We start from the raw sequence: 24869 nt of genomic DNA, 5'->3' as shown, positions 1-24869 counted from the left end.
TGGCATTTTTTATAGTTGAAATTAACAGTTGTTCTTTAGGATAATTTTGTTTGCTTGGTTTTGTGAGACAATGTCTCAGTCAATATTGACCTTCAACTCACTATGACATTGGGTTCTTGATCCTCCTCCATCTCTGCCCCACTTCTACAGCAGGTGTAGTTCCACAGGATGGGTCTGTGACAAGGTTTATATGACTCAGCAGTATTGAAGCAACAGTAACATGTTCTTTCATGTATGCTTTTGCATATGTTAAACCTCAAGTAAAGTCAAATAGGAAATTTGGAAAGTCTGAGCATAATGATTCACATTGTTTTCAAAACTTAATTTCTGCATAATTTATGAAATTAAGCAAAATTGCCAAACAATATTTAGGAAACCAATAAGTGAGAGGAAATGTTAAAAAAAAGTCATAACACTTCAAAAAATTGACTTCTTTTTAGCCCTGTAATATATGGTTTTTTTTTTTTTTTTTTACTATATACTTCATATGACATAGTAACATATTATATAAACCATGGCCCTTTTGGTAAATTAAAGACTTTAGTAGGTTCCACTTTTACTGACACTATTGACTATTTTCTGAGTAGCCATTCAATACCTGAGTACGTGGCTCATTCGTGTGACTCATTCCTGGTCAAGACTGCCCTTCTTGTACAAGCGGAATTAATATCAAAATACAAACAGCACCAGAACCATCCATAACACAAAATATCATGAACTTTATACTGTGGATGCAAACTTAAAACATGGATTAAGCCTTCTATTCAGCAAAGTGGGAGCTAATAGTTTTATTCTCTGACGACAAGGAAAATATGTTTGGATGATCAAAAGCCTTAATAATGTCAGCACTATAGATCCTCTCAGGAGTTGGCAAAAACTGAAATCCTTTAACAAATGAATGGTTGTGTGTGTATGTTCCTCTTTAACCCTACAGCTTGATTAAGATCAGTTGAACGAGACCAATTAGTATATCTATGGATAGCCCACTAACTGCTTATAGAATCTCATGTTCTAAAATATAAAGCTATAACTAAACAAAAGTGGGGTGGGAATCTCTAGTTTCCCAGGAAGTTCTAGTCAGGCTTCCTCTACTTCCCCAGAGCCTGTACTTTTTCAGTTTAAGGAAGAAAAGAGCAATGGCAAAGAATGCTGCCTACTGAGGATGAATAGTGTAGCCATAAGAAAGGAAGAAAATAAAAACAATTGAGGATGTGTCTTCCCTGGGGTCCCTCCTCTATTACTTAGAGTGTTTAAACAGAAATTTCTCTGCAGTGATACTGAAATTGTGTATCATGAGAACAAAGATGATGTGTTACTACAAAGAGACACATGTATACAAGCTCACACTAGTTCCCCAGCATGCAAAGACAGTAAATAACTAATGTGTGTTTTCAACTATATTTAAAAGTAGTTCTCAAACTGAGATAAAAAAAGACTTCATGCCTTTTTGTTTGTTTGTTTTACCAATTTTTGATTTTCCAACCTACAAACTGGAACCACTGGGGTTTCTAAGTTTAACTTACAACAATGTTTACAAATAACCTGGAGAGAGATTGAAAATGTTGAATATCTGATACTGCCTAGATCAGCACAAAGCTACTATATGATAGGGCTGCAAACTAATGTTTTTTTTTCTTTTCTTTTTTTTCCTTTTTTCTTTGTATTAAAGTCTACTTATTTTTTATATTTAATCTTTTTTACAGTTCAGATTTTATCTCCTTCCTGGTCCACCTTCTGACTGTTTCATATCTTAAATCTCCTTCCCCCATCTCCAATAGGATGTCCCCACCCCACCAGACCTCCCCACTTCCTGGGCCTCTAGTCTCTTGAGAGTTAGGTACATCTTCTCTGAATAAACCCAAACATGGAAGTCCTCTGCCATATATGTGTTGGGGGCCTCATATCAGCTGGTGTCTGCTGCCTGGTTGGTGGCCCAGTGTGTGAGAGATATCAGGGGTCCAGGTTAATTGAGACTGCTGGTCCTCCTACAGAGTTGCCCTCCTCCTCAGCTTCTTCCAGCTTTTCCCTAATTCAAACACAGGGGTCACCAGCTCCTGTCCATTGGTTAGGTGTAAATATCTGCCTCTGACTCTTTTAGCTGCATGTTGAATCTTTCAGAAGGCAGTCATGATAGTCCCCATTTGTGAGCACACCATAGCCTCAATAATAGTGTCATGTCTTGTGGCTTCCCATGGAGCTAGATCTCACTTTGGCTCTATTGGTGGACCTTCTTTCTTCAGGCTCTTCTCCATTTCCATCCCTGTTGTTCTTTCAGACAGGAACAATTATGAGTCAGGGTCTTTGACTGTGGTATTGCAACCCAATTCCTCCCTTGATGCCCTGTCTTTCTGCTGGGGGTAGGCTCTACAAGTTCCCTCACTCCAATTTTATCTAAGGTCCCTCCCTTTGAATCCTGAGAGTTTCTCATCTCCAAGGTCTCTGGTACATTCTAGAGGGTCCCCCTACCTCCCACCTCCAGAGGTTGCCTGTTTCCATTCTTTCTTCTGGCCCTCACAACTTCAGTCCTATTTCCCCAACCCAATACCTGACCATGTTCCCCTCTTCCCCTTCCTGTCCTCCTTTCTCACCCAGGTCCCTTCCTCCCTCCCTCCTCCTGTGATTGCCTTCTTCTCCCATCCAAGTGGAACTGAGACACACATTTTTCTTCATAAGAAGTATAGGTTAATACTGGGATGAAGGCTTAGTTGCTAAATTTCTTGTTCTATAAGAATGAGGACTAAATAATAGGCTTCAAATAACGTGCTGGGAATTGTAGCCTTAGCTTGTAATCCATTGCTAGGGTGGGGGAGCTAAAGAGATGCCTGGAACATGATTGCAATCCAACCTAATGTGTAATGGGCACCAGACCAGTGAGAGACTCTGTTTCAAAAAATGTGGACACATCTTGAGGAATATACATGGAGGGGACCTCTGGCCTTCATGTACACATACATATGCATGGAAGTGCATGTGTGCATTTAAATACACATACATATATTGTAATGAATAGTAATTGTGATGAATTGTAATTTCTTTGTGAGTGTGGACAAGACTTAATGACTCCTTTTTAATAAACAGAATGTGGCAGAAGAGCTGATTTATGACTATGAGACAAGGCAAACTGTATGAAGCTTCCTATTTGCCCTCTCACTCTTGGCGTGCTTACTTTTACAAAGACAGGCCACCTGTTATGGGAATACCCAACAAATCTTGTGGAGAAAAGTGCACAGATAGAAGCAGATGTTCAGCGACAGCTATGTCTGTCATCCATCTTTAAAAAATGGAGCTCTAGACTTGTCAGAAACTCTGTAGTTTAAAGTACAAACCAACAGCCTTAAGATATCCTCTAAAGGAATCTGCAAACTAGAACCTTTCACAGAGTTGTTTCCAAATCCCTGGTCCAAGAGATCATATAAGATCAGAAACATTTATGGTGTTTAAGTTGCTAATCTTTGAGAAAACTTGTTAAACAACAGTTGATTAACACATTTGTATGTTACTTTGCCCAGAGCATTCATTTATTTTTGTGAAAAGATTGAAGTAAATAATGAAATCAGACAGGGAATCAGTAAGTCAGGATAACAAAGCCAAATATTCTTTCCAAAATATTAAACAAGAACTGAGCCTAGGCTTCAATATATGAACTTGCTTAGGAGAAAGTAAGTATCCCATGTAAGATCGTATACTTCTCTAAATATTTTTATCATAAGAAATAGTAACCATTTTAAAGTTGAATAGTGCAGACATTTGTTGAAGATTCCACAGCTTTAAAATATTAGCAAAGACCATTCAATTTTGTAGAGAGAATCTCTGTGTACTTCATGGAAACAACACCTGTCAATAAAAAACTGATGAGCTATTAGCAAATGGTAGGAAGTCATAGGTGGGAGTTCTGATAGGGAGTAAGGAACTCTGGAATAGAGTCAGGTGTGGGAACAGAGTTGCTACAAACTCTGAGGAGACAGACACATGAAACTAAGGAGAGGTGACCAGCCATATGGCACACATAGAATAGAATAAATGGGTCAATTAAGTTATGAGCCAGTTGAGCAACAAGCCCAAGATTATGGCCTAGGCAACTATTCATAAATAATTAAATCTCAGAGTGATTATTTCAGGAACTGTGGAGGGAGTGGAAAAGCCAACATTTATACAATTTTAGAAAAATACCATTCAGGTATTTATGCTGTGAAGATTGATAGTCAAATGACATGAAATACCCAACCATTGATAGTCAGTTGTTTGAACCTAGACCTAATATTTTGCCTGAGGCATATGCTGATGGTGACAAATTCTGCCTCTTTTTGAGATAAACTCTCACAAGAGAATAAAACCGATAGCTGCCAAGCTCCTACTCCTAATAGCAATGGTTATTGAGTAACTACATGTTTCTTCCACTCCTGCAACAACTCCATATTATTGCTTCCTCTATATACTAGCCACTGGTGTCTATGGAGAGAAGAAGATTGACCTCATAAAGCTTGCCCACTAATGTAGAAGGAAGACAATAGCTATGATAAATTAGTGATTGGTGGGATGATTAAAGAGTTGAGTGTGTGGAGTACAGAGCAAGGGTGGGGTGTAGCATAGAGAGGACGGATAGAAAGAGTTCATGGCAGAGATGTTAATTCATGTACATCAGAGGGCTTATCAAAGACAGCGACTTATGGGGGAAAACATGAAGTGGTAGTATGGGATGAATACACAAGTACCATTTCAAGTGACCAGAACTGTTTAAGTCACTTTATAGGTTTATGTTCCAAAGTGTTTTTGTAATTCTTAAATAACTCTTTCCAGATGGCTGTGTTAGCTTTATTTTCTTTATTCTGCCATTGAGATGCAGGCTTGTCTGCACTTCCTTTGTTCTCCAGCGAGTGGGGAGTTCACTTGCTCAGATGTGATTTATATTTTGTGTACAATGATTATTTGAAGAAACTGTTAACATTTTTGAAGCTCTGTCCAACTGTTGACTAAACTTCAAAGCTTTTGGACTTCAAAAAAACAATCTTGTCAACTTTCTAATCTACCTGACTAAGCCACCAGTTCTATAACCACCAGAAATAGCAAATACAATGGTTGCTGCCTTCAAGCATACACACCATGGCTAGAAGCTGTACTCCATATGGTCCACCATTATTGTTATTTTCTTTGTTTTAACCAAACATATCAAAATTATTTGCTTGTGAGTGTATAATTTAGTAAGCTGTCTTTCATATGCCTATATTATATCTATGTTTTTTTATTAATTATTTTATTCATTTACATTTCAGATATTGTCCCTCTTCCTTATTTCCCCCCATGAACCCTACCCCCTCCCCCTTTCTTTTTCCTCTAAGAGGGTGCTCCCCAATCACCTACCTACTGCCACCTCACTCCTCTAGCATTCCCTTTCTCTGGGGCCTCATACCTCCACAGAACCAATTGCCTCCCATTCCACTGATGGCAATCCTCTGTCTGCTACGTATGTAGCTGGAGCCATGGACCAGAGCATGTATACTATTTGATTGGTGGTTTAGTCTCTAGCTCTGATGGGTCCCATTAGTTAATACTATTGTTCTTCCTATGAGGTTGCAATCCTCTTCAATTCTTCATTCCTTCCCCTAACTCTTCCATTGGAGTGCCTGGGCTCAGCCCAATGGTTGGCTGTATCTGTCTTAGTCAGATGCTTGTAGAACCTCTCAGAGGACAGTCATACCAGGCTCCCTCCTGTCTGCAAGCACATCTTGGCACCAGCAATAGTGTCAGGTTTTGGTGTCTAAGAATGAGATAGATCCCAAGCTGGGAGTCTTTGGATGGTCTTTCATTCAGTCCCCGCTCATTTTGTTCCTCTATTTCCTTTAGACAGGAACAACTCTGGGTTAAAAATTTTGAGATGGGTAGGTGGCCCCATTCCTCAACTGCAGGCCATGTCTAGCTACTAGAGGTCATCTCTTCAGATTCTATCTCCCTGCTGTTGGGCATTTCAGCTAATGTTATCTTCATTGGGTCCTGGGAGTCTCTGGCATCCCTGGTGTCTGAAACTTTCTAGTGATTACCCTGTTTCCCACTCCCCACTGCTACATATTTTTATTCATTCTCCCAGCCCTCTGTACTTCTCTCCTGTCTCCTCCCATACCTGATCCTGACTCCACTCCCTTCCTCTCCAGCCTTGTAGCCCTTCCCTATCCCATCCAGGCCCCTTTCTCCCTGTGCCTTCATGATTATTTTGTTCCTCCTTCTGAGTAGTATTGAAGCACCCATATTTTGGCCTTCCTTCTTCTTAAGCTTAATATAGTCTGTGAGTTGTATGGTGGGTATTCTAAGCTTACCAGATTTACATGTAATTCTCTCTCTCTCTCTCTCTCTCTCTCTCTCTCTCTCTCTCTCTCTCCCCCTCTCCCTCTCTGTCTCTCTGTCTTTCTGTCTCTCTGTCTCTCTCTCTCTCACACACACACACACATACACACACACACATATATACATACACATATGTATATAATAGAGGTTAATAAAATTGTGATATACTAAACATGTAAGAAAAATACATGATTTTCTATTAGTTTATGCTTAGAAAGGGTGTACCGCTACTGATCAGTATCAAGTTAATGGCTACCAGTGTTACAGTTGTGGGACCCTACTTCTTGCTTTATTCCACCTTCTTCAGACACATCTAACATGATGTCCTCTACTATCTGAAGAAGATAGTGACCCAAAATTTTATAACCAGTTGCTGTTCAATGTCCAGTACCTTTGTGTGGAAGAGCAGTAGATTTGATTACAGACTACACAACAAACTTTGGCTGTTATAAGGGCTTGTGAGTTGCAAAATGATTTTATTTAAGATAGTATTCCTTTTCCCTATTTATATAAGCAGTTTGAGAGTAAACTGCCTATATATTTAAGCTAATTAAAGAGTGAGAAAAAATCAATTTGTGAAATTAAGAAAAAATATGAAAGAAACAAACTTATTGGCAGGAATAAGCTTATTGATGTTTGCAGAAAATTGAGAAGTAAATCACAAAACAGCATCACGGAAGCTACTGTGAATTTTATGTGGAAGAGCAAGCATAGCAGGTCATAGAAGTCAGACCGAATTGCAGAAATTACACAGGTCCACAGAACCCAGTGTGTATACATAGGATGTCACTGAGCCGAGGATTTAAGGATCAGCTAGCTATTTAATCACTAGAGATCCTTATTTGTTCCATTAGGAAGTGTCATTTAATAATTTGTAAAGTTTTCCTAGGTTAAGAGTTTCGAGGTCACAATCAAAGATGGGGTATGAGCTTGACTGTGATTTATATACCTTACTCTCATACCTTTTGAGCTAATTATTTATTTTGTAAAATATTCATTGCATATAAAGTGAATTCTCTACTCAATATAAATATCACTGCAACCCAGTTATGTATAATATATATAATCCATATATATATTATAATTTATATAATGTATAATATATAAAATCTATATATTCCATATATATGTATATATATACACACACATATACATATACATTTATTCCCCTCATATTTCTAGAGGATATAATTCTAAAATTTGTGTTCATGATGACAAAATTATAGGAAAAAGCTTTATCTTTTGTTATTGATGACTTCTTTTTAAAATATTATTATTATTACTGTGTGTGGTGGTTTGAATATGCTCAGCCCAGGGAGTAGTAGTGGTACTAGGAGCTATGGATTTGTTGTAGTAGATGTGACTTTGTTGGAGGAAATATCTCACTGTGTGGTTGGCCTTTGAGACCCTCCTCCTAGCTCCTTGGAAGCCAGTCTTCTCCTGTTTTTCTTTGGAACAAGATGTAGAACTCTCAGCTCCCCTGCTTCATTCTTGCCTGAATGCTGCTATACTCCCACCTTGATGGTGATAGGCTAAACCTGTAAGTCAGCACCAATTAAATAGTGTCTTTTATAACGGTTGCCTTGGTTATGGTGTCTGTTCACACCAGTAAAGCCCTATGTAAGGCATTGTGTCTGTAGGGTGGGAGGCTTGTTGGCCATGTGATGAATGAGGTGGTTAGAGAACAACCTACAAAATGGATTTTTTCCTCACATGCTTTACTTGTGTGCTGTGAGTCAAACTCAGGTTGTCAGGCTTGTAGGGCAAGGGCTTTTCCACTGTTCAATCTTGCTTGTCTGTTCCATAGCTAGTTCTTTTTAAACATAAATAACAAAGACTCAGTCATTCATTAAGAATCATTCATCAAGATCACCGAAATGGGATGAAATTGAAAGGTTTGGTCAGATGGATCAGCTGTTGAGAATTCTCTTTCAGAGGACCCAAGTTCAATTCCCACATTCATAATAATCTTCAAATCCAGCTCCAGGGGATCATAGGTCTTCTTCTGTCCTTCACAGACACCAGGCACATACATGGTACATACTCATCCTTTCAGGTTTAAAACAGTCATGCATATGAAATTCAAATAAGTAAGCCTTTATAAAACACCTATAGATGTATTTATTCAAACTCTAGTTTTAAGATTTTATATTCTTGTTTTTTGAAGGAGTCTGAACCTGTCACATTCCAAACCAGCTATCATTCCATGGGCTGTGAACATACAGAACCAGGAGGATTTGGTGGCAGTGCTCAGTAAAACATGCAGCAGTTTTTCTTGTTGACTTTGTTCTGAGAAGTGAGGCTGACATCGCCTTTTATATTATGTTTAATTTTAAAATCATTACTTTTTTGTAAATATGAAAAGTACTATCTTTTCTTGGGAAAGTACCGAGAGGGCCAATAATGAGCACTTAGTCAGGGTTAAGTATTTTGAGCAAAAGAAATGCAACTGAGATTGGAGAGACACTGGAAATATGCTGATGAAGTATGCAAATCATTGTGAAAAACTCCAGGTGAAGGCTTGAGGGTGTTTAGTTTTACTTGTGTTGCTCTCTTAAAAACTACCCTGGAAAAGACAATATAGAGAAAAAGGCATTACTTCCATTCAGAATTTCAGATTAGAGTCAATCACTGTGCAACAATTAAGGCAGTATCTTCAAATACGTAGTGTGCTGGCTAGTTTTATGTCAACTTGACACACGGTGAAGTTAGATGAGAGGACGAAACCTCACTGAAGGAAAAGCCTCCATAAAATAAGCCTTTTGGCAATTCTGTAGGATAGTTTCTTAATTAGTGACTGATGGGGTTGAGCCTTGCCTATTGTTGGTGGGACCAGGGACCATCCCTGGGATGGAGGAGAAATACCACCTCTTGTTTCTATAAACATGCAGGCTGAGAAAAACATGAAGAGCAAGCTAGTATACAGTACCAAGCCATGGCCTCTGCATCAGCTCCTGCCCCCAGGGTTCTGCCTTGTTTGAGTTCCTGTCCTGGCTTCTTTGGATAATGAATAGTGATACACAATTGTCTATCAAATCAACCCTTTCCTTTCCAACTTTTGGTCACCGTGTTTTATCACAGAAATCCTAGCTAAGATAGCTAGTCACATCAAATCTACAGTCAAGAGCACAGAGTAATGAATGCCTGTTTTCTGGTACTCTGCCTCTTCCCCTTACTTTTATAGTTCAGACTTCTAAGCTGAAAATGGTGTCACCTACAGTGGTTTGGGACTTCCCACATTAATTAATAAGACAAACTTAGCAGACTTATCCTTAGGCCAACGTGAGGTAGATATTTTCTCATTGAAGCTGTATTCCTAGGGGTTCATAGGCTGTGGCAAGTTGACTACCATAAAAACACTGTTCAGTGATAGAACTCTTGATTAGAAAATGCTATGTCCAGGCTTTGCTATCAAACACTTAAAAAATTAAACCTGTGCCTTGTAGAATCTGCCTACATTCATAGGTCATTGCATATTGTGACAGGAACATATTGAATGCAAGGTCAGCTTGATCATAAGATGTAAACTGAAGAAATAATCAAGTTATACAAACCAAGGTCTTTAAAATGACTGGGACTGGGACCAGGCTGGTTAAAGATGCTTAAGGAAGATCCTGGAGGAGAGAACAGTGAACTATGTCAAAAGAAACACAAAGGTGAAGGAAGAGGAGGAGGAGCAGGAGGAGGAGGAGGAGCAGGAGCAGGAGCAGGAGCAGGAGCAGGAGGAGGAGGAAGAAGAAAAGAAGAAGGAGGAGGAGGAAGAGGAGGAGCAGGAGCAGGAGCAGGAGCAGGAGCAGGAGCAGGAGCAGGAGCAGGAGCAGGAGCAGGAGCAGGAGCAGGAGCAGGAGCAGGAGCAGGAGCAGGAGCAGGAGCAGGAGCAGGAGCAGGAGCAGGAGCAGGAGCAGGAGCAGGAGCAGGAGCAGGAGCAGGAGCAGGAGCAGGAGCAGGAGCAGGAGCAGGAGCAGGAGCAGGAGCAGGAGCAGGAGCAGAGCAGGAGCAGGAGCAGGAGCAGGAGCAGGAGCAGGAGCAGGAGCAGGAGCAGGAGCAGGAGCAGGAGCAGGAGCAGGAGCAGGAGCAGGAGCAGGAGCAGGAGCAGGAGCAGGAGCAGGAGCAGGAGCAGGAGCAGGAGCAGGAGCAGGAGCAGGAGCAGGAGCAGGAGCAGGAGCAGGAGCAGGAGCAGGAGCAGGAGCAAGCAATTTGTATCTTTCAGTACTATTAAAATAAATTTGACTTTATAAAGTTGACTATGATCAATATTGTTTTTAAAAAGCAGTCAATAGAATGGATACTCTAATCATAATATAGATTTAAAAAGAAAAATTATTTCAAATGAAAATTAATATATAAATGCTTTGCACACAAGTGCATTTAGAGAAAAAGTTGCAGGCTTTTACTCATAAAAAAGTGGTAGGTTAGGAGTTATATCTAGGTATTAAAACATTTGCCTAGCCTATGTACACTTACCAAAATTTAAAAAAAAAAAAACTCTCACAAAGAAATAATGAAATGTCTGAAATATAAACATACTGGTATAAAATGGTGAATGACTTTTGTTAATGTTGGAAAAAAAAGGAAATACAAATGTACTGCTGAAAGTTTAATGTTTGTTTCATGACATGGTAGAAGTGCCTTATGCTGACTGTCTTAGTTAGTTCTTTATTTCTATACTAAGCCTCCATAACCAAGACAATATATAGAAGAAAGGGTTTTTGGAGGCTTACAGTTTCAGAACATGAGAATCCTGAAACATCATGTCAGGGAATACAACAACAGGAAGGAAGGGGTGAAAAAGTAGATAAGAGCTTCAATTCAATCAATAAGCATAAGATAGGGAGGGAGAAAGGCATGCAAGAGGCATGGAATTTTGAAACTCCAATGATACAATGACATACCTCCTCCAATAAGACCATACATCCTGGTCCTTCCTAAATGGTTCCATCAAGTTGGGTCCAAATTAAATTCTGTATTTGGGGGGCATTCTCATTCAAACCACCATCCTTACATATACAACAGAGTTATATCATGGGTTTTCATTGGATAAATATCTCCTGGTATAACAAATGACCTTGTAGAAAATAAAACCATTTTTTAAATTTTTGATTCATTGTCCTCTTGTATACTAAATATAAATATTATATGTTTATTTTGGTGATCAAAATGAACATATAATCTCCCTCTTTCCTGCAAGAAACTGCCAGCACCTACAAACCTGCCTATGCTTTGGGTCAAGTTGAAGAATCTTCTTGACATCCCTTTCTTCATAGCAAACCTGCAGATGCCCTAGACCCTTCACTTTCACCCAGAAGAAACAAGATCAGTTTTTCTGATCCTCAAATAAATTTATACTGCCAAAATTTAAATTATGTGTCTCGCAGCAACCTTGTTTTTTCCTGTTTTCTTATAAGGATGAAAAAACAGTTCTTATCTCAAAAGTAATAAGAGAACATTCAACCATGTGGACTATGTTCTCTCCTTGTACTTTCATGTGTTATCTAGGAATTGAGTTCAGGTCATTCGTAGCAAGTGCTTTTCTCTATGCACTGAGCCATCTAACCAGCTCCAGGATGATCTTTGAAAACAACATAAATCTGACCTTACTGTCTATGTTATTAAAAGTCTCCAACAGCCTTCTGGTGACCTAGAATAAAATTCTATCTGCATGGAGTTTCTCCAGTTTCCCTCTTGTTTACTCTAGCCTCTTAATTTTAGCAGATCCTTTGGAAATTCAGTTATCAAATATTGACTGTATAACTTCTATGTATCAGTCATTATTTTAGATGCATAGTGTTCAATGTGAACAAAAAGGAAGTTGGCCCTATTGGCATATAGACCCTAATGGAGAAAGTAAGATAATGCACATATAATATTAATTTTACATAATTTATAATTGCTATAAATATATTAAAATAATGCATAGAATTTGTTGAAATAACTAGGAGTACTTAGAGAAGGAAAGTTTATTTTACACTAAATATAAGTAGCTGTGGCCAAAGAATGTGGAACTTGGCTTATCTTAAACCACATGTTTCAATGCTGAAGCATGTTCAGGAATATTTTTTAAGTTAAATAAAACAACATATTTCCAGTGGTGGGAAGAGAAGGTAGGCAGGTTTCAGAAAATCAGAGAAAACTTTGTTATAGGTTTCAGATTCTGTCTGATGATATTCTTACCTTTTGTCTGCTATAAGTTAATATTCTCTTAGTATGTTCTAAATATTTTCCCTGAACGTCTATGATGTCAGAAGGAGGTAAGTAAAACACATGCATCAAGGCCAATAGATGGCCTATGACAGGTTGGCTTCAGTTTTGCAATATTCCAGCTCTCTACAATCACAATGCTCTAAGCAGTCAATCAGCTTTTTAGAATCTCCAAAGCAAGTGTAGCTGTTTCTGGAAATTTAGTTTATCCTTATGTGTTTGTTTTTCCTCCGTTCATGTTCATTCAGATTATTTTCTGAACAACTGTAATTACCTCTAAACTTGTCTTCAAATACATTTTGATATGCTACTCAGCCATCTTCAGAATACACAAAACTTTCTGACTTGCTCATTTTGTTTTATTTTCATTCACTGACTCTCATTTGCCACCACATCGTCACTCAATGAAGTAACTTGTTTGTTTTATTCCATGTAGACAGGGACTATTTAAACATTGAGGAGTGGATAGGACTTAGGGGTAAGTGTTTCCTTTTGGCTCAGTTTGATATGTTAGTGATGCTCTATTTGGATGGTGAAGAACACCATGTGTTGTAATATGTGACTGACTGCCCTTTGTCCTCTCAGTAGGATCTCATGGTTATATGTTCCAGAGAATGTACAGAAACTAGAGGGTGGCTTGACAATCTCAAGTCTTTGAGTTTCCCTGACTCTAAGAGGCATTCGCCTTTGTTTCAGTAAGGAAAGCAGAGGAAACACCTGGGGTTAGTGGGGATGGAATGGAGGTAAAGGAGGAATCTTAATCCTGGTCAAACATCCTTCAAGGCAATCCTGGGTTTCTATGATTTTGTTGTGTTCATTGTAGGTCTCCCTGCATAAAATCTCCAGTGGTGAGTGTTGGGAAGGCTAGAGAGAGGCTAGGCAGTAGCAGAGTTAGTATGAAGAATGACAAAACAGCAGTAAGACTAGAGAAGAAAGCATGTGGAGGGCACATGGCCTGGGTGGCAGACACCAGGTCATGGATGTCCTTCTAGGAGATCTTGTTCTTCCTTTGGGGGTGGCATCTCCTCATCTCCTCTGTTTCCTCTGTCCTTGATCTGTCAGTGAGTGGTGAGACATCTTCTTGGTCAGTAGTGTGGTATAGGACATTTCTGGTAGAAACCCAGATAGACCTAGTCTCGTACTGTGGAAAAACACAAACAAAACCCCTTCTGGCTGCAAAGAAGGAGTCTGGTCCCTTCCATACCCTACCACAGTAGCTGAAGAGAGACCCAGAATCTTGACCACATCCCCTGATCAGACTTCCCAAATCTTCTCACTTCTCTTCTAAGAGCTGTAAGACTTCTGGCATTCTAGGACAGACCACAGCCCCATGGAGCCTCTTTGTCCTGGCTCTGCTTCATCCTCAGGCTGGCAGTAGATGAAAACCCACCAATAAACTGACTTGTAAGTTTTTAAAACTTACAAGTTTAAAAAATGTGCTACTATGATCATAATTATGTTTAAACAGAGGTTCATATTTACTTCAAATGACCACAACCATAAATGTCAAATATATGTTAAATTGAACATTAAATAAGAAAGAATATGTATATATATAAAATAAATCAAATCACTTCTGGTATGTTCTCTTTTTCTAGATAGATAGATAGATAGATAGATAGATAGATAGATAGATTACATATACACTATACATTTACACACACACATATGTATACACATATGCAAAAAGAAGGAAAATATTGTATGGTGTTTGCTCTCAAAGGAACTAAGCATCTTAATGGAACAACAACTAAAGAATTCTCTAAATATGTAGAAATCAAAATGTTACAAAATAAAACCTTCCATATTTGAAGAGTTTAAAATTATTAAAGGTATTCATACAGCTGGACCCAACAGCATTATCTACTTAAATATTAATAATGGATGATCCAGCAGTTACAGCACTTGTTACTCTTGCAGAGGACTCAGGTTCTATTCATAGCACCCATAATGTGGTTCATAACCATCTATACATTTAGCTCTAGGGGATCCAATGCTTTCCTCTCACCTCTTCAGAGACCAAGCATGCACATACCGTACACATGCAGGTAAAATACTTATCACAAACAATAAAATAAATAATTCCAATATTTAAAAATATAATTGATGGTCTATAATCAATAAAAATTCTAATATATAATTTACAAAATGGTGCATGACTTTTATTTCCAGCATGAGGCAGTCAGAGGCAGGAAAATATCTGAGTTTGAGTTCAACCTGATCTTCAGTGTGAGTTCCAGAACATCCAAAGCTATACACACATACCCATACACACACACACACACACACACACACACACACACACACACACAGAGAGAGAGAGAGAGACAGACAAACTTGTCTCAGAAAAAAACAAACAAAAATAAAACAAAACAAAACTTACTGCATATAATTCTCACATAAATTCCCTGCAAGAAGGACTATTAACACTGCTTCCTCTACAGGTCCCAGCTGAGATTAGCTAGTCTAAATTAATTGCTCAAGGTTACATGATTAACAGTGCAGTGAGCTATCTTATTCATAGTACCAATACATGAAAGCATGTGTTCCTTGAGGAATTTCTTCTGAAGATGCACTTAAATCAAGTCACATATGCATTGTAAAGAATATAAAGAATTTATTTTTCTCTGCTACTTGTGATAACATAAATTCTTTTAAAAAGCCCACATAAAACCCCTAAGATATATCCATTATAAAGAATAATCAAATATACAATAGAACATCCATAAAGTGAACCCATACAGTTACTGCAAGTGCACTTGTCTTCAGTTATTGAGACACTGCAAGATACTCTGATTGATAGAAATGTATTATCTCTGAATTCTGGCAACTGGACAGTCCAAGTCCAAGAAGCAAGTGTAAGGGCTAGGGTTGTATTGGTACAGCATGTTCCTAGCTGATACAACAGCCTGAGTTCAGCCTCCAACACCAAAACCAAATCCAGATTGCCGCAAGTTTCATTTAATTCCTGGAAAAGACTCTTTCCACTTAAAAGAGCAAGATGCCCAGTAATTCTTCTAATCATGTTATGAGGACCTTTCTGATGACTTTAAAGCAAACCCCTCCCCACCCAAAGACCACATATTCAAATGTGATTATAAATAGCCATGGTTACAACACATTATTGGGACAGGTGAAAAGTAAACTATTAGTCTTTTTTAAAGGTATTTTAATATCTTGATGAAATTTCAAAATATAGCTTTAATTACAGATATCTTTTTAAAAACTGTGCAAAATTGTTCATTCTTTATCAACTATCTGTATGCTTTAATCATATGTTAACTGTTACGCTGAATTATTTAGCTTAGTAACTATTATGGAAGAGCGTCTAACTCTACACTAATTTACACATCAGTTCCAAGTGACATGATAGCCATGCCATGGAAATAATGTGTACTACTTGTGAAGTGGTGTGGGTCACCTGCTGTCAAAGCCAGGTTTCTAATATAAACCAAACTCTATTGGCAATCTTCATTCCACACCAGAGACTATCAATGATGGGTGACTTTGTTCATGAGGAGATTAAAACAACCTCAGATATGCTGGCAAGTACCCTTCAAGTGTACAACATATCCCTGGGACAAATGCTGGGATAAAATCTCAGTCATTCTGAGATTGAGAAATTCGTATTATTCCATAGGCTCCACTGATAGTCAGAGGCCACATACATCTACATAGTTAGTTCTTGTGACTGTAGGTACATTCAATATCAAAGACAGAAAAGGAGAGAGAATGGGGGGGGCACCATATAAAAAGTGAAAGTTAACCTCTGTAGTTTATAAAAACAGATAGGATAAAGTATTGATGGAAATAAAGAGCATATAAGGAATTTATTGTCTATTTCTGTGGTTTAAAAGATATGGGACTGGGAAAATGATTCAGTATGTCAGTTTATCTGCTACCAAGGCTGATACATGTACCATGGTACCCACACCCATTTTTTAAGTTGAATTTTAGGAAAAAATATCAGGACTTTTCCCCCTCTTATTTGGTACTTAAAGATTGTCCTTGTATTGTTATTCTTCAAAATTCAAGTTTTAAGTAATTATTTTCTATAAAGTTACTATATAGTTAGGTTTCATAAGGTGCTAAGAGCACAGTAGGGCACACAATACTCAACTCTTGCCAGTTTTTGAGGCACTGACATCCCTAGAAGGGAGATTTCTGAGAAAACCTAATTGGAGATGATTCCCAACAAACATTTAGATGTATAGAGAGTGTAGTTAACTTAGGGTAAGCAAGCCCCAAAATATATAAGTACAATTTTAAGGTATTCAGTCTCTCTGGGAAAAGTCAGTCATATAAACCTTTCAAGAAAGTACGGAGTAAGTCACACTCATATCTAGAGAAGAGGATTTAGGGGAGAGAAAAAACACAAATTTGGAAGAGGAGATGGGGTATTTCCTGTGATTGCAACATTTTCATTATGAAGACTGAATAAAGTAGAAGTCACAATAGAAGAGTGATTGCCAGTGAGCAGGAAGTCAGCATCAGGGAGAGGGGTATAGAAGGTCAATGGATAGACTAGCATGAGCACTGTAAGTTGTATACAAATTGGGAACCATTACAGTCACATCAATTTACTAGTGCCGTTAATGCAATTTAATAAAATTTTACAAAATTTAAATTTGGTCTAGGCCTAAATCTCAGTCCACAGGACAAAGTATATGTTCAGTGTTGTTGTTATGATTTAGCTGAAGAAGGTACCTTGGAGGGTTGGAGGAAAAGAGGGTCTCAAAACCACACCATGCAACAGATCTCACCAGAGAGCTTTTTTGTGAACGGGGATATGAATGTTGCCTGGGTGGAAGAGAGGAAGAGTAGAAGAGGAGGCATTGGCTCTTTATAAGGGGATATAGTGCATGCCTGCAGGTAGGGTACTCAACTCATGGCAACAGTGGAAATGTATCATGTCAGGAGCCATAATGAGACAAGTTAATAATTAGCAGATGATCATCCTGAAATGCTTGCCTCAGATTATTATATAATCTGTGATGAGTGTGCCCCATTAGCAAGGCTGTGGTGGATGTAATTTTAGGAAAGATTCTTGCTATTAATATGCTTTCCCTATTATTATTATTATTATTATTATTATTATTATTATTATTATACATATGCAACAATCACTAAGCAAGAGCACACCCCTTTGGAGCAGATCTCTGCAGATCCACAAAGATGTACTGACTTGTAGTGATACTATATAGACAAATAGATGACTTCTTAAGTCTTAATGATGATCCTGTAAGAATTCCTAAAATTATATCAATGATTATTAAGCTCTTTTATAACAGGACTGCTATTAAGTCCCTTGGGCATAGTCAAAACTGCAATGAGAACTCTGCCAGTCTTCCGAGTGTTATCAGTTAATTGCCCTGAGAGAGATAGTAACTAGACCTTCTCCTGCTCAGAGCACATTCCAAGAAGTTGTAAAACAATTAACTTAGGTCACTAAAGGGAATCCACAATTTATTATAGGTACCAGGACAGAAGAGAAAATATTGCCTGGGTTTATCTATACAAAACTTCACTAATTTCTTAAGTTATAGTTTCAAACTTTCTGCAAACCTGTGGAGCTAGATAGGTGATGAATGTCTAGTTAGATAATTACTCCTAATGGATATTCATGTAAACATTCTGTGTTGTAAATTTCTATTTCAATTTGAATTTTAATTTGAATTTTAGTGTGAACTTGTAATGAACCTTGTAACATGTGACCATGTACTCTGAAAGATGTATAAGTTTGAGGACAAAGAGATGAGAGTTAGAATAGTGAGTTAGGTTAGTTAGAATAGAGTTAGAATAGAGGGTTAGAATAGAAGATAGAAATACAAATAGAATAGAATTTTTCCCTTTTCCCAAATAGAAAGAAGTTTTTCTTTTTCCCCACTTAGGACCATTCTGCTTTTCCCCTTAGATAACTTTCATAGGAAACTTTTCACACTTAGTAATAAACTCTATATAATAACTTTTCTTATGTGTCTTTTCTTCCTGGGACTTCAGACTAGCAGATGTAAGTTAGAGCCCAGCAGTTCCTGCTGAGATAGAACAAAGACCACGTTGCCTAATCATCTTCTGTTAGGCTGCAGGTGTTAATCACCTAAGCCTGCAGTCTCTTACCCTCAGAAGAAGTTTTTAGGATAGTACAAGGCTATTTACTTAACTCCTTGCTGGTTTTAGGGCTGAGATGCAAGTGCCAGAAACAGAAGTTTCTGGCCACAGGATCACTGACTGCAAGTCAGCTACAGTAGCATAGGGGCTGCCTCAAGAAGTACCAACAGGAGGAGAAGAAAGAAGAAGCAGATTGTCCCCCTCTCACCCAAGCTGGGGGCAGGGGGGTGGGTTCCCAGCAGTATCACATCTTGGTGGCTGGTGATGATGTGTCTCACTGTCACTACCTTCCTGAGGGCAGATCATTGAAAATGTATGATTACTAACACTGTGGCCCACAGCGTCCACAGCATCAAAAAAGCAATAGGAGTATGTGTATGTAGCCTATTGTTTTATTATTTTGTGAGTTCCTTTTCCTTTCACCCTTCTCTGTCCCTTTACTTTTTGCCTTTCAACCCCCTAACACCAGATAAGAGAGAAAAAAGTATAAAGAAAAAAGAGCATGGCTATATAGTTATATAAACTATATAGTCTATATAGTTGGACTATTCCCTGCTGGTTAGGGGCATTGAATTCCATACTCCAAGTTTGATCAGGATATTTAATTTCTTCTTCTCAAACCCCAACAAACAGCAAGAAACTGTATCCAACGGCCAGCCAAACAAATAGCCTCTTCTATCAGGGCTTTAGCATTTACATATCTTCTAAAATGTCCCCCAAATCAAATGCCACACACTAGTCATGCCCCTGCTACACTAGAATATGAAGCAAATCATAGTAACTTGTTGTGAAGCAAGCCCATATCCCATGCCTGGAATTAAAACAAACAAAACAACAATTCTTATAATATGTCTGTGTTTTAAAAGAAACAAAAATTCTCACTCTGTGTGTGTGTATATGTGTGTGTGTGTAAAAGAGAGAGAGACAGAGAGACAGAGAGAGACAGAGAGGGAGGGAGAGAGAGAGAGAGAGAGAGACAGGGAGAGAGAGAGAGAGAGAGAGAGAGAGAGAGAGAGAGAGAGAGAGAGAGAGAGAAGGGTTAGGGGAGCTGTGTGAGATCCAGAGGATCCAGAGGATCAAGACAGCTCATCTGGCAGGCAGAAGCAGCCTCAGCTGCTAAGTGATCTCTCAGTGGCCCCTAACCTTGTTTTTAACAGCATATTGTTTTGAAAAGAAACTAAATGTTTGTTTTACTTGTAAATGCTTCCAGCACAGACTTTGCTTTTCTTCTCTCCGACTTTAAAAATAGAAAATGTTTCACATGGTTTTCAGGGACCTGCTGAAAGGGAAATTTAGTCAACAAGATTGTTAAGAACAAGTTAAAGTGAAGGCTCCACAGTTGCCCCCTGGGAATGCAGTTTGATTTTTAACGATGAAGTTCCAAACTTCCCTTATTTCCCATCTACTGTACTCAAATGTGTTACTAAGGAGTTTACCTGTCAATAAGAATGAGGAGAGATTTGTAGTTACAGTAAACATTTCAAGACTTTATTCTTAAAGCGTATGTAAATAATAAACCAAAAGCTCAGAAAATGAAGAAAGGAATTATATTTACTTGGAAAAAAATGACTTTAGTAAAGTCTAAGCTTGTTATTTTTACTTCAGCTTTTCTAATATTAAGACTTGAATATTTGTGTTTATATAATATTATTTCACCTGGTAAAACTATATATATTTCAAAATTAACTTATTTATAAAAAATATTAGTGTTTGGGGGTGGGGAAACACTTATATTCTTGGTTTCAATTTTCAAAAGTCATGTATAGAGACACATCCCTGAGCAGAAAATATGCATAGGATATGAAACATAGGGCCATGAAGTTATTGAAATTAAGTCTTTAAAGCAAGAAATATAATTCCAGTTGTTTCTGAGATATATAAAATATCATTTTAAATTATATTAAGCTTTTGTATAATTATTACAATATCGGTACCCAGCTGAGTCTTATAAACATATTCTAAAAATACACAAATTATTTCAAGCTCAACAATTCACCATAGCATTTAAACAGATTCAATGGAATCTAAGCTAAGTTATCACAGCAAGTTTTCATCAAACATACAGTGTTGTAGATGTTATACATGAATTGCATGTTACACATCCATTTATGACTTGATATGGAGAATACATGTTTTTGTTTGGTTGGGTTTTTTGGAGATAGGTCTTTCTATTTAGCCCTGGCTCTTCTGAAACTCACTCTGTAGATCAGGCTGGCCTCAAACTCAGAGATCCCCCCTGCTGTCCCCTCCTGAAAGCTGAGATTAAAGGCATGGGACACCATGCTTGGAAAAATGCATTTTATTTTAAATGCACTATAATTACGCTATGCATTTTCAGTAATTTTGTTTTTAAATCATGGTTGATGTTACTCTGTAGTATACTCTGAGCCATGTCACTTAGCTCAAGGAGTTTCAAATACATTTACCTACATTTTCTAAGCCATCAGTCTTCTAATTGCCATAACACTATTCATTAATGTAACAGTAATATATGACGTATATCCAGGCAATTTGCCCAGCACTTACTACAGTGCATAGTTGTCTTCTCTAAGTACTCAACCAGCATTAATAAAAAGTAATAGCCCATCAAAATTTACATTAAAAGTCTATGAGAAATCTCTAAAGGACTATATGTGATATTTTTCTAGCAATTTTAGTCACCTTAAAAAGCTGTGTTCTGACATGTTGCTGTTCCTAATGCTAATTGTCTAGCAGCCTGGATAAATACAAGTTGCAGGCTGCATCATGGCACTTTTTGTAATGATAATTAGTGGCCAGAGAGTATTGTCATTAACATAAAGAATCAATCATCTCAGCTTTACCATTCCTAAGATTTAAGTTGTGATTTCTCTACATGAGCTGCTGAATGGAACCATCAGGAGTCATTCTCATAATGCATATTTATATTGTATGATGTTTGGACTACTAAATAAACACATGTGAATATATATTTTTGAGATATGGCAACCATTATTATAAATGACTTAGTGTCTCCCTTTTGATTTAAAACAGAAATGGTAAAATATTTAGAATGGAAAAATTGCAGATTCTTTTTGTTTACCACAGATTTTTTGGATAAGATTAATCCTTTTTTTTTCCTCATGGCAACTTTCCAAAATTCAGTTTCTGAAACCACTAGTAAAAACAACTCCCATATATATTGTGATTTATTTTTCTTATGCACACGTACTTAGAGTAAAGTTTAGTTTACTAATTAACTGATTTAAGTTTAATAACATTGTTATTAGTAAAATAGAACAAGTATATTCTATGCATTGATGTAAATAAGGACTGCTCTCTCTCATTCCTTTTTATGGTTGGAGATAGTGCACAGCCTGCAGGTGGGACGAACTGAGGTGAATGGTGTATTAGGCACTGTGGTTAAAACTTTTGTAGTCTGAATATGATATAGCAAAGCCAACACCAATGCATTTTTTCCTTAAAAAGCTCTTGATTAAACTTTGAGCTTCTCATCATTACATCTTACAGTATGTAATCATTTCTATTTCCTCAGTAAGTATAGAACTTGCACCTAATTTATGAGAAGTGCTTGATGATCTCTTCGCATATTAGAGTTGTTGGGCCCACTTGTCTGTGCATTGAGATCATTATTAAGTAAAGTAAGGGTTTTTAGACTCAAGCTTGACAGTCTATCTGATCCTCCAAATGGCTGCTAAGTGTCTAGTGGGTAGGATGCATGTACAATGTGGAGATCAAAGAGTGGCTTGTAGCCTAACTAGGAAAGTCAACTTTTGAGATCATATGCATTCAGAATAACACACAATATACATATCACAAATAATTTATTAGTAAATTTTCAATTAGTATTTTTAGACTGCAGCGGATGAACCACAAACACGGAGAATACTACTGTAGTATAGTTAGAAGCCCATTCAACCACAGATGAAGAATGATTTTTCACAAAATTTTTAAAAATCAAAGAATCCTATATCAGATTCTTGCTCATATACTGTAAGTGCCAACTCACTGAAAGAAAAATATAGGATGCACAAATTACATCATTTTTTTTCCTGGAAAATGTTTTTTCAAACTAAGGATAAACAGCAAGCCCCTGCATTTTTCTCTGTGGTTGGCTAGAAGACAATAATCACAGCGTTTTCTCCGTTTATCTGTGCCTTTATTTAGATAAGCTTTTAAAAGTACCCTGTGATTTCTCCTTTTCCTAAATATCAACACAATATAGTCTATTAATAGAAAACTAGAGTTAAAGGGATGGCTCACTGGTAAAGCATGTGCAGCTTAAGCCTGAAGACCACCTTAAGCTCTTCTTATATACAAAGTTGGAGGAAGAGAACAAAACAGAAACTGTCCAATAATCTTTATACATTAATACAGCACACATACATATGATACACCATACATGCACATAGTTATAATATATATGTAAATTAAAAACTAAAGTTAAACATTACACAGTTTAAATTACCTATATCATTTTTAATTTAATTAACACTGCTTCAGGTGTAAACTATACCCCCTCCAGTAGCATCTTGAGTATTGGAGAGGGAAGAAGGCAATAAGTACATATAACTATCAAATTACTATGTACCCAGATATGTAAGTTATAGTTTCCCGTAGAGTTTTCAATGCAAATATATTAAATATGAACAAGATTCAAGGGCCAGTCTTCAGACTACTCACTTTGAATTGATTTTTAAAGATGTTGCATTTGGAAGAAAAGTGAGAATACATCTACATATAGATGAGCCATAATTTATTTCATAAGGACAGATTAATGAAGGCAATGGTAAGTGGTAATACAAACAATACTGTGGTATGCTAACATTTTAATTTGAGAAAAAAATGACTTGGAAAGGTGGTATTTCCTCATCATCTCTAAGATTGTCCTTAGTGGACAAATCTTAGAGACTATGTATAGTGGAATGTGTCTTATGTTTCTGTTTGTTAAACACAGAACATGTCAGAGCTGCATTGGTCAGGGAGATAGCCCAGTGTTAAGTGCTTGCTGTTAATGTATTAAGATAAATTTGACTTCTGCAACTCACGTAAAATGTTTGGGTTTTGTGTGCCATGGCAAACTTCTGTAATCTCAGTTCAAGGCTAATGAGATACTGTTTTAAAAGGGACAAGATAGATTACTGCACACAAACACACACACACACACACACACACACACACACACACACACACCCTACAGGTGTACCTACACGAACATGTTCCCCCAGACATAAAAAGTTGTGTAGTTATAGAAAGTAAAAACACTGAATTAAACCTCCATTTTTCTTATCTCTATTCTGTACTGGAAAGTTACCTTACCAGACATGGAAAAATGTTCTTTTTCTTTTGAAAAGTCTATATATTTACAATTTGAAGGAAAAAAGAAGTAAAAATGGAAAAACAGAACATGACTGTTTTTAGGTAGGGTGGAGGAGAAAGTTCATTATAGATATGTGGACGAGCATAGCTAGAGGCAGAGAGGTTTGACAGACTCCAGAATGGACATGTCCAGACTGAGATGGCCCATATGGTGTCGGGAATAGAATACAGAGAGAAGGGATCATTTTGTTTCTGCCAGGACTCCAAAAGTGCAAAACAAGCAGGAATCCAAAGTTTCTAGATTACAAAAGGAAGAGCCTGTTGTGAAAGGGCAGCTAGATGCTGGGCTGGAAAATTAGGGTAGAGGGTGGGGTACACCATTTATATCCTGCAACAGGTAGAGACTATGAGATACTGAGAGAATCTGGAGTCCAGGTCTACTTTGATGTTAAAAAGGCACCTCAGCTGTTTTTCCCGGTTTGAAATTTAACACAAGTCATTTCCATGCAAATTAAATCTTGAGACTTAATTTTCTCACTTATTTGTGTTTGTGGGATTTCTGATTATGAGAATTCTAGTCAAAGTTGGGTTCTACTTAGCCTATGATGGTTAATTTTGACTGTTAGCTTGTTTGGTTGAGGGTTGCCCAGGGGATTAGGAAAGCACCCCGCTGATTTTGTCTTGAGGGTGTTTCCAAAAGATAATTGGTTTGTGAGATAGCAAATAAGGAAGATAGCAAATAAGGTAGGGTGGGGCCAGCTAGGAGTCACCAGAAGCGCACACTCCCCTGCTATAGGCTCTTTTTCCTCTGCTTCCCCATTGTTTTGTTTTCACTGTGAACTCATTTTGTTGTGTTTCTTCTCATCTCAGGTCTGCAGCAATAGAAATGAGCAGCACTCCCCCATCATGGTTTTTTTTCTTTATGTATT

The sequence above is a fragment of the Arvicanthis niloticus genome, chromosome 2 (genome assembly GCF_011762505.2).
Source record: "Arvicanthis niloticus isolate mArvNil1 chromosome 2, mArvNil1.pat.X, whole genome shotgun sequence".
In the NCBI taxonomy this organism is placed as follows: domain Eukaryota; kingdom Metazoa; phylum Chordata; class Mammalia; order Rodentia; family Muridae; genus Arvicanthis; species Arvicanthis niloticus.
The sequence above is the reverse complement of the archived record's forward strand: the minus strand, read 5'-3'. Positions refer to the sequence as shown.